This window comes from Pleurodeles waltl, chromosome 10 (assembly GCF_031143425.1).
Source record: "Pleurodeles waltl isolate 20211129_DDA chromosome 10, aPleWal1.hap1.20221129, whole genome shotgun sequence".
NCBI lineage: Eukaryota > Metazoa > Chordata > Amphibia > Caudata > Salamandridae > Pleurodeles > Pleurodeles waltl.
In genome coordinates this window covers 403,079,098-403,092,161 of record NC_090449.1, presented here as the reverse complement: position 1 = coordinate 403,092,161, position 13,064 = coordinate 403,079,098, and the positions used below count along the sequence as shown (strand labels likewise).

Here is a 13,064-nt window from a genome sequence, read left to right as displayed (position 1 = left end):
TAGCATGTGTCTGACTTACCCTGACTAGAGAGGTGGACACCTGCCAAGTAGAGACCCAATTTTTAACAACCACTTGACTCTGTGCGGAGTGTGCTGTTTTTTTCACTTCTCTGAAACTATAAAATGTGCTTTACTTGCCAGAGACCTTTTGCTCATTTCTATGAAGGCAGACTCTGTTTATTTGATTTATGTCTAAATAATGTTCCTTGTTTCATACTGAGCAGTCCCCATGTTGGAAAGTTATCTGATTTTATAACTGGACTCTATTTTTTGTTTTGAACTGAACAGTCCCGAATTTGGACTGTCTGCGGATTTATCACTTTCACTGGAAGCAGACTACAAGTCGGTCCTCTTGTTAATTACTCTCCTTTGACTTAGTAGATTTATGTTAGGTAATTGCTGAACTATATATGGTAATGGCTAAACCTCTTATGTTATGTAATAATCTCTCATAATTGGCTTTATTTTTATGCATCATTAATGCCGATTTGAAATCTGACTAACTCCTTTTTGCCTTCTCTAATTATTCTTAATTTTGATTGAACCTTTATGATTTTTTTAATTAGAATTTTGGCCCATACAGGTTTTCTAGGTTTGTCTTTTGGAACTTAAAAAGCCATGATCCTGCACATCAGCCCTTTACATTTATTAATTAAAGCACTGAAAATAGCAAAGTCTTCTAGGGCATCGTGATGGTCATACTGGGGCTACATTCTCACTATCCTATCCAGCTGGGCTGCTGGAGAAAGTCGAAATCGTTCACATCCAACAACGTGCTGAACTTTAAGACATCTTTGACTATGTGTCCAAACAGAGGAACACAAGCCCGTCCACTTACCTCGCGCACAGTCAGTGTCAAAAACTTGAGGATGAAAGCCATAGTGTTACACTGGATGCACCAAAACAATCACAGGAATTTAAATATTATCACACTCTGAGTCAGTCCCAGTGAATAACACTCAAAGAATACATGGCACAGAAAAATGGCTGTTACAATTGGATAAGTAAGTGGTTCTTAAATGCATCTGTCCCACTTCAGTTTGCGCTTACAATGGAATTTTATATCAGCAGCCTTCCACTCATAAAATGTCAGTTCTTCAGAGGGAGTTCTCTAGTTTCTGTCTGATGCCTGTACTAAGGTCCAATATGCATTGGTTCTCTTGTGTGCAGGAGTTTTCCTCTCTCTGGTCAACTAGTTACATGATTTATTACCCCTTTAAATGTTGCCCTGCACATTAAAATCGACTAGACTAGCAACAAATACGCATAAAGCATTCACATTAGGTGTTAGAGCGGTTTAAAAAATAATATTAACCATGAAATAATATTTCTAAACTGCATTTTCTTTACTCCCTACTACAAAACGGAGACTGCCTTTCTAAATGTGATTTCCACACGGCCCTCCACTTGTCTTATTTTACCTTCACCAGTACCTAGTGATTTTAAAAATATTTCAAAATTTCACAATAGGTATTAATTTTATATGTGTTACTCTAATTTTTTTAATATTCATAATACCCTCATTTTGCAATCTCTCCATCCTTAGTGGAGCATACACTAATATCTTGGGATCGAAACATGCCAGGAAGTTCTACATCATTTGTGAGGAAAGCCCATGAGTAAACACACACACATATATATTTGATTCTTATGATGAGGTCTAATTATGTTTTAGGATATGTTGTTATCATTTATATTTCTCAGGTACCCAGCAGTTGCTATCACTAGAACACATTTATTCGGGACTCGCTTTCCATTAGTCACTTGCCCCAAAAGAGAAGGTCAAGATCAATGATGACATAATGGTTTTTTTGACTTTACTTCCCAATAATTTGAAATTAAATACGTCAGAGTCAAGCAACACCACAGTGGGTTCAAAATGTATAGGATTTAAAATTCTCCTTTTACAGTTTAAATGTTGAATGAAACCATGATTCATACAAAAGTACATTATGGAGAACTCATATTACTCAGAAAGGCCATGCTGGAAATGTACCAGCAGCTCATTGATCAGTCTTGCTCTTCAAGCTCAAAAATACGTTCTGTCATGAAGCATTTTCTAAAGTGGATCTTAAGAAGGACAGGGCTCACAGGGAAGCCTATGTGTTATGTAACAGCTAGTGTCTGGCTCCTAATGAGGAATTGTAACTATAAAACCTGATTTCGGAACACTTGCATTCATTCACTACCTATTACCTTATGTTGAGTTTCTCAGCATTTTTTTCACCTGTGTTATCTAGCTAACTCACACACAGGAAAGCACCAACTATGTGCTACCAAACAACAGCTTCCATGGTCTAGAATTTCCTTTGGCTGTTACTATGTAACACGCAGATTTCACTCACATGTGTGTCATCTGGCAATACATCTATCAAAGCAGCAGCTGCAGAAGCCTATGATGTTGTGATTTTATTTTTTAATGACATGTTTAATGTGGTGTGCAGCAAATTTATAAAGCCTTGCTATATGTTTCCTCACAAAGGTTTGATAAATGGTAACGCAGGTTAGCAATGATCATTGTGCTGTGGTGGAGAAAGGGGCTAAGGTACTCTGGTTTTGCTCTACTTGGCAGCAATTAACACCATAGATCACCTGATCCTAATAAAAGGACTACAGTAAGCAAGGTTTTGGAGAAGTCCCTTTAATTGTTTGAATTCTATCTACCTAACAGAACCTTGGTGATGTTGCTGACATCTAGAGGCATGTCCTCTGTTTTTGTTTTTATAAAGAGCGGGAGAACCCATGATCCTGAACACATGATCCCTTCTCATAGAAGAATTAAGGTTTGAATTTAGTTCATACAATAATGTGTGTTTACCTTGAAGAGATAGATCCAAACAAATAATTTTTGATGACAATCACCACATCGATGAAGTTAAATAACGCTTAGAGCAAAAAAAGCTAAAATACATTGCTTACTTAATTAATTCTTCAGTCTTCACTTTTTTAACCTTAACATTTTAAGGGCCCTTCATCACAATAGTGCTGTTATACGAGTGTATTTGCCAATAAATACCATAATGATTGCAAATGTCTACCATTTATAAAATGCTAGTTTTCAGACAGCTAAACTATCTGGAGTGCACACACTGTAAATTACCTAAAATGTAGATACATTTATGGATCAATATTCATGAGTTTAACGAATCCAAATTGTCTGCCTAATCCTTTTGGGCACATATTATAATAGACTGGAAGACAATGCCTTCAAATACCCATTTTCCCTAACTTTGCTGTGCTTTCAAACTCCTAGTTGCAGAACGAAGGTTCTGAGTTTCAAGTTTTAAACTGAAATGGGGAACTTTCAACCAACGTGTTCTTGATGACAGGAGAGAACTGTCAGTGCTGACAGGACTACTGTGTCATGGTGACTCAGTGGCTATTTTTCAGACCCAAATCCCCGTAATAGGCTTTCTGTCTGACACACTGCAAAGCACTGTACCTTTGAGAGAGCGTAGCTTATATAATCTATAGTAACATGAAACGTTTACAAACTAATGTGTATTAATGCCGCATGGAAACTGTATTAATATGTTTTGCTAAAACGTGCACTTGAAATGTGACCACGGGGAGTGGCCGCCAATGTATACGGGGACTAATGAAACTGACTAATAATGGTAAAATGTTTATTAAATTGTGATTTTACATTAATGTTGAAAGTCTAAATGTATTAGATTCTTGCTAATAAAGCAGTAGGCTTTAGTTAGCATGAGTCGAGGCCTAGCTGCCTGACTCTTATATTAAATGTATTTTTCTAACATGCAGTGTGCTGGCTTGCTAAAGGACATGAACTCTTGTTTTTTTCAAAAGTTAGAGGCTGAATGTAAATGTAGTAGATCCGTTCTCATGAAATTCACCCTGCCTATAGTAACGTTTTGTAGCCAAATGCAACAGTGTAGATTAACAAGGTCGCCTAAACCGGTACGGATAATGGAGCCACTGACCGAAGATGTGCAAAGGTTCACAAGACGATGAAATCATACCGGACATACCACCCGTTAAAGACGTCAATCATAAGCACCAATAAAATACGTGGGAACTGTTTTGGGGTAACAAAATTGATGAAGTAATGTGATTTCCATTGGTTATAGATAGTGGGGTGCAACCCTTTGACCAATTAGATTTTAGGGGAATGTACAATGAAAAAGGGATAAAAACCCTTGACACACAGAAATGAGAGTTAGTTAGGGAGATGCTGATGCGATTCGATACGATCCAGAGACTTTGCCACTTTGCCTAGTGACTTTGCTGATTTTACTTAGAACCATCCCTTAGTTTGCTCATTTACACTTTACCTCCTTATGAGGGAAGTGCCCCCTTCCCGTGAGCTGAGTTCCTTTTGATGGCGAATCAACTGATGCCCTGAAGACAAAGACAGAACCTGAGTGCTGACCCAAACTTGGAGGGTAACTATATGACAATGAAATTGTAATTGTCTGTTTGCTTTTCCTTTCTAGGTACCAACTGCTTTTCTTTTGACAGGAGCCATAGTTAGATGTTTTCTAAATTGGTGTTACGAAATTGTTTTGCATAAAGCCCAACATGCCAATTCTAATTAGAGGTTAGGTGAGGGGTTCACTAAAACTGACGCAAATGGACAAATGACTGAATCTATGCTTTGTTGAACAATGCACTAATATACTCTGCTTGGGAATAACCTGTGTTTGCACCGTGTTGTATTCTAATGTTTGTGATTCTAGCTTTGATGAAATCTTATCAGAGTTGCCATATTGTGACTTTGTTATTGTGTTTCTTGGTTTTGAGACTAATAAATTTACTAGTAGTATTGTAAACAATAGGGAATAAAATTACTAAATTCGTACTAAACTGGTGTGGTTATTCATGACTGCAAGGTCATGGTGGTGTCTTGAATTTGATTAATGTCTTTGACTAAGGTGAAATGCATTGTTGTGATAAATATTGATGACATTATTGACGTATTAATTGACATGTTGATTAGCTATCTCGTCCTAAGGTGTTTCTCAACAGGGTCAAAAGATTCATTGGCCTAAAACGAGTCCCAATGTGTAATAATTCATTATAAAGGGACGCGTTATCACCTTCCTTGCAGGAAATTGTCTCACAGAGAACGGAGTGGGGAACACTGCTTCATCATGTATGGTCATGTGAAGAACTTCTTTGATGTCAACTTTACTCATTTTACATAGCCTCACTGCCTTTCCTAGTTTTATGGATAGTGAATATTCGTCTGGGTCTATCACTGTCCCCAAAAAGCCCCCTATCAATTCTATCAGATGAACGTAACTTTTGGTCTCCAGCCAGCCTCCCAGCTTGATGTTGGCAGTTCATCTGCAGTTTCCAAGTCTCTCTGTCTGTTTTGAAGTCACAATGCAATGCTGGAAGTAAGCCAAATTTGCTACTTGATTACAAAACCTTCCCCCTTGCAATTAATTTTTTTCCAGCAACTGTATCCCAGTAACCTCACATTTTTGTAGAATAGAGTATGCATTCATAAGTCTGGTACATCACAGCAAAAGCACCTCCTCTTCCACCGCCACTATGCTTCTGTGGAATTAAGGGACATTTACTCATAGTAGAAAACAAGGCAGTAGTGCTGGTTCAAAACAAAGCTCAGGGTGAAGTGTGTATTCTACAAATTGTCCTACCACACACCCCTCCGAGCACCATTCTATATATGGGTGCAACATTAGAAGCAGCTTTACAATGTAATGTTCAGCAATGTCCAACTACCATGTTGCCACTGCCCACATCATCAGATTTCGTTTTTTTTCAATCTGGTTGCAGCTGCAACCAGATGTACACTATGCTAATCCACATAGAACACCTCACTCTCAATATGCCGTGTTGACTAAACATCACGCCGTAAGTTCATGACTTAGGTTTACACTCTACTAAATAATTAATACGACATAAAAATATACCTTTAGTTACATACAGACGTTTTTACTTTCGCTCTTCACATCAGGTGCATTAACCCACCAAATTATCCAAGTGACACTTGCATCTATAACCTGAAAATTACACAAAGAGCAGTATAACAGGGAGCCAACCTCATCAACTGTCTCACTGGATGTCAAACCTGTAGGTTTCATAGATTTTGTTCAAGTTCTGCTTTTACAATACTCAGAAAACTCAATGACTTCAAGCAATACTGCTTAAGGAGGAGGCACTCCAGGATGGAGTCAGAAGGCCCGAGGCAAAGCCTTACTTGTCCTTTGTCAAAAGTTACCTTGTTATACTGCCAACGTTGACTAATGTTGCTATTGTAAATCAGATGCTTAAAATTTGTGGCGAAGTTCACAAAACTTTTGATATGATGGTATGTTTTTTTTATGGTACTATTTAGGTGAAAAGTTACAGAAACCTGTTACATTTTTTTGGTGATAAAGTGCCACAATTTTGTCCTATTGAAATGCATTGTAATGAATGCCTGGTGCTGAGGGTTACAAAAAGCAGCCTATATAAAGAATGAAAATATATTTGCTCCACACCATAATGAGTTCCAAGATGATTTCATCCTGTTAAAGCTTCACAATTTTGTCCTGTTGAAATACACTGTAGTGAATGCCTGGTTTTGAGGGTTACAAAAAGCAGCCTATATAAAGGATGAATGAACAACGTAACTTGTAAAGCGTTCAGCTACTCAGCGAGTATCCAGGTCCTATAATATGTAACTAGGAGAGGCAGGGAAGAATTACTGACTGAAGAGATGTGCTTTTAATAATTTGCGAACTGCGGTCTCATTTACTAGACTCTCGAGTTCAACGGGAAGGAGATTCCAAATTTTGACCACACAGACCAAGAAAGACACGCCACCACAACTCCCTTTTTTGAAGCAGGTGACCATGATCAGATGAGCTTTACTAGACTGCAGGTTCCTATTTGGCTGGTACGCCTGAATTCTCTTGTTCAAGTAGCGAGGGCCAGAGTTATGGAAGGCATGGTGAGCAAGCATTAAATTAACGCTTTAAACAAGATCCTCTAGTAGACTGGTAGCCAATGAGGTTCAGTCAGCTAAGGTGAAGTCGGAGTGCTCTTAGGAACACTGAACAGCAGATGGGCTGCTGTGTTCCGGACTGTCTGTGGTTGCTGGAACAAAAAAGATGGCAAACCCAAATATAAAGGATAATAATATATTTACAGCACAACCCGGTGGTGCTCTCCTAATTTAAGGACCTGTGACGAGTTTCAAGTTGATATTACCCTGTTAAAGATGATGATCCTCGGCCGAGATTGGATGGGACATCTATGATAAAAACCTTTTTTTCCTCTGATGAATTTCTCTTGGAAATTATGGTTAGTGCTGCAGAAGCTAAAATGAGAACACATTTCTATAAATTCATTAATATTTTCCTCATCCATGTGTGGAAAAGTCTGAGATGATGAGAAACATGTAGCAGCCAGTCACCTGATACTTCAGAATTCTACTGAAGCTTCACCAGGTCTAATGGACTATAATCCTTGCATTCTATATTTATGAGCAATATAGGCACATTAAGCATCATACTCTTGGATTAAGAAACTATAGTAAATAAACATACTGATTAGTTTACTTTTGTCATGGAAATTGTGGCTACTGCTCTAAAAAGCTAAAAGGCACGGTTTCTAGATTATGGATAAAATTGCCCTATCCAAGATGATAGTCCTCTCCCACCTGTTGTACTCTTTTGTGAACATCCTGGTACACCTGCCCAGGGCATTCTTCTGCAAACTGAATGTCATGCTGGGGGAACTACTGTGGGATATGCGCCACTGGGTGTCCCACTCCAAGCTCCAATTACCCGGTGGACCTCATTTGAGTCATTATTACCTGGCAGTGCAGCTCCAGAGGGTATCACACTGGTTGGGAGGATGAAACCTGTAGGAAACCACCACAGATTATGTTCCCCTGCCAGGAGCTGTTCTTCCTCAGCTCCTACTCCCATCCATCAAACTTCATCAGTCCTGGACACTGCTTACATTCGTAGCCCACAAGTGCCTGATACAGGTTTTCCAGCCAACACACCATATCCTACCATACTCCCCAGAGATCCCCCTCGAAGGGCTCCTTGCCTTTCCAGGCATGTTCGCGCAGAGGATCTGTCCCATTGCCAAAACAAGTCGATCAAAACATTGGGAGACCTGTTTCAAGACCATTACCTGTTGACATTCGATCAACTGTGCCAAGACCATGACATTCCCCCAGGACAGTTCCTCCTACACAGTGAGCTACAAGCAATGAGCTGCAGGCTGCAGCACACAGTAGATGAGCAGCCCCCCCAATCCTCCCCCCTCCCCAACACACACATGCAGTCGTCCATACATTATAAACTATGGGTGCCGGGCATCAGCTGATTACTTGGCTTTATAAGGTGACCAGAGAACATACCGGGTCTCCCTGGTGCCATTGCGGCACAAATGGGAAGAGGACATCGGGCGACCACTCCAAAACTCAGAGTGGGCACATGTTAGGGTGACCAAACGTCCCGTATTTCCCCGGACAGTCCCGGTTTTTAGAGAACTGTCCCGGTGTCGCGACGCTTCTCTTAATTTTAAACCAACGTCCCGGTTTCTGGGACAAAGGTCAAATCTTTAAATAAATGTCCCGGTTTTTGGGACAAAGCTCAGATCACCTAGGGAAGCGTAAGTTAAAAACGCCTACAAAGTATGAAATAATTAAAGTGATTAATCTGTTACTGTCAGGCAGCACAGTCCCCTGTCTGCTCTCAGCAGACAGAGGGAGTGGGGAGCAGAGAGAGGTGGTTGGGGGTGGTTTGGGGGTGCAGGGTGGGAGGTCAAGCCATAGCTAATTTTATATATGTAGTCTTTTAAATGTGTTTGTGTGTGCGTATATATATATATATAAATAAATAAATAAATAAATAAAACACACACCTGTATAGGCACAAATTCAGAAAGCTACGCAAAAAAAAAAAAAAAAACGGGACAGACCAGACCTGTCCCGGTTTTTGCTCCTCAAGATCTGGTCACCCTAGTACAGGTGCTTGACTCACCCCGTGATTTCTCCCGCAATGCGTGATTCAAGTGTATCCAATACACGGTGCTACACCAAGCCCATCTGACTTATACATAATAACCTTTCCCCAATGCTAACCCACACATGTCCCAGAAGGCACTCCGATACGGCAAACATCCGGCATTTTCTGTGGGAGTGTCCCACCCTCGCCACCTATCGGCAGGCAGTTCATGAGGCCCTGACATCTGTCACTGAATTCACACACCTAAATATGTGGGACGCGACATCTTAGGAGTTTACAAGAGGGAACTAAAACATATACTGCGGGTCCGGTTCGCAAATGCAGGGCTACTGCCTACGAAAAGGGTTATCAGCCTACAATGGATGACACCTCCCTTTCCTAAACACCCCCCCCCCAACCAAACCAACACCCTTGATTAAATGGCAAAACACACTTTTCCGGTGGGGCTACAATAGGAGGAGGCGTGTCACCTTCGTAAACAGCCCACAGTGGAAGCATGGGACACCATGCTGGCAGTTCCGAGAGGAGCTGCGATCGGCTGGTACCCCCTCTACATCCCCGGGAAGCTAGGAGGTGGAACCTACCCCCATCTTAACCCTCCTGCTACCCTCACAGCTGAGATATTTTGTGTTGTGTTGTAGAATTCTCAGAATGTGTGCATGCCGAGAATTCTACATTCGGAAAATCGGTAGTTGAGTGGGACGACGGAAAGGACCGGAGGTGGGCGAGGGATTGTTTTCGTGCTACGGGCTTATGACAATAAATATATTTTGCTTATCTGTAGATCCTCACACAAGCTCGGGAACCGCACCCCCCCCCCCCCTCCCCAATCCTTGGATTCCCCTTTGCATGGCCCCTATTTTCACCTCCCTTCTAAACATATCATGAGCCACCACCCTTGCTACAATGTTCTTAAATGCCCACACACTGCCACAATTCCTTCCCCTACGCTATCACCACATAAGCCTCGCGCTACCCAGTTATCTCACCCCTCCCCATGTTACCCGTCAAGGAGCTACCCCGACTTACTACTGACACGGTGGAACAACATACCCCTGCGAACACTCGGTTCGGACTTTGCAGTTAGCTTGCGCTCTCCCTATCCCCGGGGTGATCCACATATGGCTCTGCCCCAACTTGCATCCGTTTTGAGACCTGCGGCGAACTTAAAGACTGGTGTATTGATATTGCCTCCTGCTAACTCTGAACTACGTTATGTTATCTTTATCCTACCATGCCAAATTGTATCGGTAAAATAGGTAAATAAAAAGAGTTTGAAGAAAATGAGGTCACAGTTTCTATAGATTTTTAATTATCTAACTGATCCACAAGAAAAAAAAGTCTGGCACGCTGAGGGAGGCGTACTTCTAAAAGCAGCACAAGTCTGTCATGTGATTCCCCAGTGTTCTACTTAAACGTCACCACAAACGTTAAGTGAACAACTAGAGTGCTACTATTCTATTTCATCACAAATGCAAGGCAGCATTTAACGCCATGCTGTTAGAACAGGAGCTCTCTAATTTAAGGGTTTTCCCTTCAGAGTATACTTAACTAAATGAGCACAGAGACAGATATGAAACTAGCTGTTTGAAAAATAATGCTCGGGGTGGTACGGTTTGTGATATGTATAACGTTAATTTTTCTCCCCTATCCTTTTTTCTCCAGCCCTTTGTTTGTTCCTCATGATACCCTTCTGTCCCATGTGCCAAAGAACACCGAGACTGAAAGTTCTACCCCTAAGGGTGATCATTTAGCAGCTGCGGCTGGATGTTAAAGAAGTACTGTAACCTTTTGCCTGCTGTATAGTAACCACTCTTACTTCCCAATTCAGCCAGTTTCCAGACATTGGGGGCACCACCCCCAGGTTCCTGTGAGTATGTTGTGTGCATTATACCTCCTTCATACAACAGCGTCTGGTGCCCTCCGGCGTATCTGGAGCAATTTACATTTCACCCTCTGCTATTCTCACTAGCTGTTTTGCCGTTCGAGATGTGGTCATACCCCAAATTATTGAGGGAGTCAGACGTTTTCTTTCCCAGTGCTCTTTCCAGCCATCTTTGAGATGAAGGTTAACCTCTGCCTGGAGCAGCTGTGTCACCACAAGAGCTTTCAGCAACTTTTTTGTAACAGTGACGGTCTTGTACTACTCACTTTCAGTGGAATCCCTGTAGACCCAGGGCTTGGTGTTTACAGCTGGGATCGGCATCTTTCTTTTCACATGGTCGTGAGAGGCCTTGGTCAGGTTCCCTGTGAGAACCTGGCCTTCCTCACTACTGCAGTTATTTTGTGTTGGAGAACAAGCCATTCGACTGGAGAAGCGGATCTTTTTGTACAGAGTTTGGTATTTATTCTATAGAGGATTTGTGTGACTATTATTGTGTTGCTTGTTTTTTTTGGAAATCTACTGAAATCATGTCATGCAATGCTACTATTTCTGAGGGTCCTGCGAGGCAATGCAGAAAATGTATTGACTATTTTAGTGTACAGCAACCAAACAGACTTTTCTTTGTTGTGCTGATCTCTGTGTTTCTACTTTAAAGCCTTCTTGGTAATTTATTTCCACTGCAATTTCTCTCTACAGTATTACTTTAGGTATGTTTAATATGTGCTCTTAATTAAATTATTTCCTCTAGCTTCACTGAATTATGTGTTCTAGAGTTCTCCCTCATCTTGTGTAATGTCTGTTGTCTGCTGCAGTGATCACCATAGAGTTTAAACCGTCAAAAATGCTTATGCAACGTAAAGGCAATATTTCCATTCCAAAATATGAAAGGAAGACTTTTTAATGTATATAGTGGCTAATGAAGCAAATAAAATGTCTGTTAATAGGAAGAAATATGTTTTACTCCATGGTTTAGGTTCTGGAGGTCAAGCTATTTATAGAACCCTACTTAGATTATGCCAGCTGTGGGTGAGGATAATTTGAGTGCCTTTTGTGAGGTTGGAGTTTGGACATTAGATCTTCATCCAAATCCTGTATCATTGTTACAGGGGAACATTACCAATTGTATACCTGTAGTCAAGGAGTTATTTGATGATTTTGTATGGCATAAAGCGGTTCTGCTTTGCTTCAAACTAAGAGGAAAACGATGCCAAGGAATGCAGCACTCCTAGTTTGAGTAATTAATTAAGGTATTTACCAGATTTCAATGAAAGCACACAAAAATATAAACACAAGCATTTAACTTGAATGCAGTAAACATGTGTAAATGCTGAATACTTGCAGCAGTTAAACAATGACAGGCATAAAAAAGTACAAAGCATCAAAATGAATATGTATGCAGTGAATTATATAAATATGCACACATAAACACAGCCAAGCTAGATAATTATTAAGAAGAAAAATGGATCAACATGGGGATCGAATCCAACAACATCATTCTGGTGCCAACGTCAAGCTGTGGAACCCTGGAAAGCTCAGACTGGAGAAGCTTCCCCGATGGGACTTTGTTCTGGGCAGTGCGTCCAACCACAAAATGAGTTCCTTCTGCCTCAGCACAAAGCTTACCCTCCTTATATACCTTAAACTTGAGAGGAAGATTCAAGCAATAGACCCCTCCCTTCCTTAGGTTGTTGACTTCAAATGTTAGCTGTACTCGGTCTGCGTCGAAAACACGCAAAGGAATGGTCCCTGCCCCTATGCGCATTCCAGAGACAGAGGAGCAGTACTTTTTCCTAATGAAAACATTGAAACCATTCCCAGGCTGAAACTCTCTTGTCTATCGTCCACATCCCCCATGTTATGTTCCTGCACGGTGCAATCAGGTGCTGGCGAGAAGAAGCGAAAACATGTTTAGCGTAGAAAACAAGCTCTGTGAAAAAATACCTGCGCCACCGATGTGACGGCATCTGAAGCTAAGCTAAGCACAAAATGGAGACAGTGGTCAAATACAGATAGCATTACAAAAAGCGGACCGGGCAGTATATGTAATATCTGAACATCATGGAAGAAATTATTCTGAAACAATTCTTGGATAATGCAAACTCAAAGAAAATACGAAAGACACTGTATGTAACAGAGGTTCACCACCTGATGATGTGTTCATTACAGCTAAGGCCATTGATCAGTTGGTTTCAGGAGTCAAGAAGGTTAATAAGGAAAGA

General features: G+C 40.9%; 1 protein-coding gene across 5 annotated transcripts in view; it reads right to left on the bottom strand.

Moving 5' to 3' along the window:
* Positions 1 to 13,064, bottom strand: part of LOC138261567 (uncharacterized) — a 223,772-nt gene that overhangs the window by 189,659 nt on the left and 21,049 nt on the right. For 2 of the 5 annotated variants that reach the window (XM_069210639.1, XM_069210643.1), the window contains exon 1: positions 8,976 to 9,096. The exons of 1 other annotated variant lie outside the window; for it this stretch is intronic. The gene's annotated coding sequence lies outside the window, so the exon portion shown is untranslated. Of the gene's footprint in view, positions 1 to 8,975; positions 9,097 to 9,989; positions 10,336 to 13,064 lie in introns of those variants that run through there. 2 more of the 5 variants (XM_069210640.1, XM_069210641.1) reach the window with 2 other exon arrangements.